The sequence below is a fragment of the Myzus persicae genome, unplaced genomic scaffold, assembly GCF_001856785.1.
Source record: "Myzus persicae strain clone G006 unplaced genomic scaffold, MPER_G0061.0, whole genome shotgun sequence".
In the NCBI taxonomy this organism is placed as follows: domain Eukaryota; kingdom Metazoa; phylum Arthropoda; class Insecta; order Hemiptera; family Aphididae; genus Myzus; species Myzus persicae.
Window position 1 is genome coordinate 205,693 of NW_019103622.1, and position 6,000 is coordinate 211,692.

Sequence of the window (6,000 nt, forward strand, 5' to 3'; positions counted from 1 at the left end):
TGAGTACTAATATTATAACTGAGTGACATTCGTGTGTCATTCTAAAATTATGAACTTGCACGCGTTCTTTTCAAACACTGATCGTGACTTATATCATGCAAATCAGTATGTAAATGTGATGCATATCTAAAGGTTGAACGGGATGGAGTGATTTAAATTATTTAATACAACTCTAAAGGGGGTTGGAATCACGTCTTCTCAAATCAGTATTCGATTGAAAATTTATAAAACTCGTATGGTCACGTAGGTACTGCTGCTATGTGAGTCGTCGTGAGTAGTAAAAGATAATTTGTGTGAGTGTCTTCAACACCGACTGAAAATTCTACACGCTCATTCATACGTCATACGTTGAACTTAATTTATTTAAAATAAATTTGACCCAAAAACCTGACAGTACACACTGCTGTATTTTAATATTGAATTTTAATTTTGTAAATTAGTTAAGCATTCTAGGTTATATTGAATATTATGTGGAAGTCGATTTTTGACAACTGTTCTGTAATTTCTCTTTATTAAAGATGAATTTAATATATTCAAAATCAAAATAGGACCCAATTAAACTATTTATTGAAATATCAAAATCTGATTTACCAATCAGATGTAATTTTTCAGGATCTATTAGTACAGTCGACAAATAAATTATTGGACCACTTAAGAGGGCTGCTACTCAACCAATTTAATTGGGTTTTGAATAATGTTGTGTTGAGAATATATTGAATTTATTAATTCAAAGTTACTTCAATTTCATACTTCAACGCAGAACCATTATTGGTTGGAGGTGCAATTACGAAATTATATAGAAAAACGGTTTCGAACGCAGAAGGTTACGGCTATAGATTTATAACCAAATTATCAGTATAAAAAAGTGTAACTTTGTCTATACAATTTCGTTTTCAATATAACTTGTATAAAAATGTATTCAAGGTTGTACCTGTACAAACATATAAAAAAGGATTTTATAACAATAGTAACTTTTTTCGTCGTATATATTTTGTAAAAAATAAAACAAAAAATAAAAACTGTTGCATAGTAAAAGTTTTTCTAGAAGTTTTACACTGAACATTTGTTTTTTTTTAAATAGAACTCACCCAAAGTTATTCATTCCCATGCGTACTTATTAGTTTTTAACAAACAAATTATGGACGTGACTCCTTTGGTATCCAATTTTTTTTTTGTCAGTAATATTTAACCCCCCCCCCCCCACAGACATAAGACATATACATATATTTTTATAATTCTACAGATCCTGATATTACTATATTTAAAATCACAAGTTTCTCTACCCTGAGACGGGTAAAAACCTGGCTACGCTCTAGAATGCAAAAGGATCGCCTAACTTCGTTATGTTTACTTAATATTCATAGGGAAGTTGAAATAAGCATTGACCAAATAATTGACAGATTTGGAAAAAGTGACAATGTAAAAAGGCGTTTAGACTTTGTTATTTAATATAAAAATATTATTTTATTTATCACATTGATGCCTACTATTATAACAAAATTGTTAAATTAAGAATAAAGGATAATAATTTATTATAATTGTATTTGTGTTGTAAAAAAATTGTTGCCCCCTCCCCCCAGATCTTTGCTCTGAGTCCGTGTCTGAATATAATAAACAACCAGTAAGCCACAGTCCTTATGATTTTGTACCTAACCACATTTATATATAGGTACGATGAATTCCGACGAATGCAATTACTACTGTTACAATTATAAATAGGTATTAAGTTAGTTTTGATCATAGCATTGTTCGTATGCAATTATTGCGCATGTAAACTAGGTATTTTAAAGGTAGATTTAAAAGCTTTTCGTTTGCTATGAGAATTTGGAATCTGAAAATAAATTAATGAATTTCTCTTGCATTTATATAAATCAATTAGTTTTCGAATGTCAATAAGAATTTCGTTTATTTTTGGTTTAAAACGTGATCGAAGTAGGTACTTTCATAATGATGTGGTTTTTATTCATTAATTTATTAATGGGCTTTTAAAACTTTCGGACGAAAGGAAATCCATAAAAAGTTTCCGGCCCTTCGTTTCTTAATCGATTGAAAATACGACATAAGAAACTCCCCACGGGGAGCAAACAGTGAAAGCAAAACCGAAGTTATATAACTTCACAAAACGTCAAAATGTTATATTAAGTGCAGCTGAGACTTAAAAACAAAATTAACCCTGCATATAAGAATGTGTTGGTTGCTTAATGGTTTTCAGGAAATGTCGAGAATAAACAAAAACGAAATTCATTGAATCTCATAATATTATAATAGTAGGTGTTTACTTAACCTATTGACGCGGTAAATAGTGATAAGTGTAAATCACACAAATGTCATTATAACACTAAAAAATAAATAATGAAAAAAGAAAGAAGTAGGTAGGTCATTTACTGTTCAGTTGGTGTTAAGTGTACCTCGTAATTTTAGAGTCATTATAATACATATATTGTATTGAATTTGCATCCAAAGACAAACCATTGCATACGAAAAGACGGCCTACAACTGTGCAACTATTACCTAACTATTAAGTATACTGTAATGATATGCTCACGCATCATTATAACGAGTGTCGAGTAAGCTAAAATGTAACAGGCTAATAAATAACAGTCAGACTGTCACACATAGAAATCGGACATCCCCAATAAAACCATCGTCACCGACAGAAACGGACGATCTATATTGTATGATCACGAAATCGGCGCGTACCTACTTGCAACGGTAAAACGTAGGGAGTGTGGCTTTCTTATATGCCGCCAAAGAAAAGGTATGGTCAAGAAAGGTCATGCCGCCGAGGAGAAATCTAGTTCCCGGATGTGCAAGAACCTTTTGATAAAGCCGCCTGCTTCTCTTTGGTCACCATATCCGTGTCGTCCCTTTAGCTATAGTGCATGCACACTTCCCAACACAGCAACAACCTCTCAGGCCGTACATCATAAGTGCATCGTCTGGTTAGGTTTACAATATACTGAACAATATAATATAAGGTTATGAAAATAGTGTATTGTTCGTTGAAAATGTAATGATTTTCATAATCCAAATATTACCTAAATGAACACAATCAACTAAAAATAAATTAGACTAATTCAACCGAATTGTAGACTTTGTAATTAATACATATATTTATGAGCCTACATAAATATATTACATAGTCGTATGAATAATTTAGATTTGTTCAATTTGAAAATAATAAAGATACATAAGCACAAGTTTTTGTTTAATTAGAGTTTTAAGTTCAATTTTTGACAAAATTCCTCAAAATCTCGAAAAACTTGCGAATTATTTTAACCTTTTATAATTGTTCAACTACAAATCACATTTTTACTCCATAAAACAAGTACTACACATATAGTTAGAGTAAAAATAAATTAAAAATGAGTTTAGTTTATTTCAATTAGGCACATTATAATACTATTATAGCCATAGTTATAATACAAATATACATATTATAATTTGAGTAAAAATTAATTAGTAATAAATACATAAATAAACCTTTTTTCAGTTATATTAAAAAATATTGATGTGCAAATGATGTACGATCTTTTGTCCTAAGGTAGACGGTTGATGCTCAAACGATACATAAGCCAAAAATGGTAATAGAAAAAAAGGACCAAGGAATAAAAGAAAATTTTTTAAAAATTTAAAATTAATAGGTACTTATTGATTATGAAAATTTAATCTGTAATTAGTGTGTAAAGTGATCACTTATTAGTTACTATACACATATTTAAAAATTTTAAATATATCAAAAATAATCAAAAAATATTCCAATATTATTTAATTCCTTAAAAATGGTTGGTATCCAATCCCCCTAAGAAAAAATGTATAATTAATTATAGTTAAATTATTGTTAATTGTTATTATTAATAATATATAAATATAATGTCCTTCTAACAAATTAAGTTATGTTTAAATGTATGTCGAATTGTCGAATGATTTATAAAATATTTTATGTTGTATGTTGTATGTAACGAAACATTTATGTGCATTTTTTTTTTTTTTGATAGATATTTTTTTCTGTTTTTCTCTTTTTCCGGGATTCTCCAAAAATCGAACGATGCTCAACTATCTTCCAAAAAAGGTCAAAATTAACATTAGTGATGCGCAAACGACTACCAGCGACCTCTGAATACCGGATTTTGCAAGCGACAAATGGATCTCTTTTATTAATCAGTAATCAGTGTTTTTATTATTTTGGTTCACGTATTTCGAGTACTAATTTCTTTGTGTCACCTAATACTTTTACAGCCTAGTCCACACTGCATATGCCACTGCTGGTCAGGTAAGGTATTTAATATAAAATATATATTGTACTGACTGCAGATATTACATTATACCCACATTTTACATACAATTATATAATACAGTGTACTATTTGATCAAATTATCGAATTCACGATCTCGAGAGCCCTCAGAACACTTGAAGGAAGGTAATAGCGTGATTTTAATATTTGCATATGGTATTATTCTCCAGCACTTATAAATGAGGAAAATCATACAGATTCTTAACTTTAACATACGATTTCAATTTGACAGGAGTATTTTTTATATTTATCTTATTTTTACGTTATTGCAATACTAATATATTTTTTTTTCGCTACTAAAGTAATTTATTTTACAATAATTTGCATTTCGGTTGATTGAATTGATTTTTACCAAAAAAAATATGCTCGGCGTTGCCCGTGCTAAGGATTTATTGCCTGTTAAAAATGCCAACTCTTATTGCGGGTTGCATGATGAACTATCACTAAACATTTAACAAATCAATAGTGAGCTAATGGTCCTTTAAACATGATTTAGTGACGCATGATTGGTCCATTACATTTTATTGGACCATTAAATTAATACATGTATCATGCAACCCGGCATATATGACTTAAACTTTATTCAATTCGTTATTTAATGCTCGGTGTAATGGTGTTCAGAACTTATAAAAAATGGCATCGATTATCTTGAAAGCGTATCTCACCGGAATGACTATAATATGATAATCGAACGTATCCTCACTGACTCACTGATTGATCAACTTAAAGCCTAAATAATGAAATGGTTGAGTCTTCAAGTTCTTATGGTACCATGATGTAAATATGCACTAAGGAAGCATAGGTAATATCTCGACCTCGTTTGATTCAGTATTGAGTTGATTATTTTATCCTTATTATCACCAAATATTTATTTCTTCTATACATTTTTAGATACCAGTTTTCCACTCGGTTAAGAAAATAAATAATTTAGTTAGAATTTTGATGTGAAACATTTAATGCGGCTGGTGAGACAGGCTGTTGGCTTGGCGACGCTCGCAACGCCTGTGTACATGCAATATAAACACTTGGAGTATGTATACGTATTAACTACAAAATATGTTCTCAATGCCAAACACATTCGCACGTCAATTTTTGCCTACTGCGGCTGACGGTTGTTTTAAAATAATCATATTGTTGACACTATCATTTTAATGTAAACTCTACTGTTGGAGTTAAAACAACACCAGATCTTGTTTTAAATTAATATTACTTTTATTGTTCCTTTTAGTTGTTTAATGTTGTTATACTATTATTTACTTTTGAATTTAACAGTGATAAATAAGTAAAGTTAACAACAAGCAATCTTAAAAATATTGTAATTCTATAAAAAAAAATACACCAAGTTCCTTTCTCAACCATCGAGTTTTAAAAGCGCAGAGTTAAGATTTATTATATAGCTATAGGTACGCGCTTTTATAATAAATAACAATTTTTCTTAAAAAATCTGAATATTTCGTTTTAAATTATGCCATGTTTATTTTCTTTAGCAAACCACCCTTTAAATTTTCATGCGTATTGCTTGTACGAAATAATTTCGATATTTCACATATGCTAGGTATCCCGCAACGGCTCAATTTTTTTCTTTACTTCTATTGAAATTAGAATTATGGTTTGTATTTTATAGCACTGATTGATTTTACATTTGTGAATATACTTTAGTCTTAAGTTAAGATATAATTTTATAATCTACTTTCTTGTGTGAACT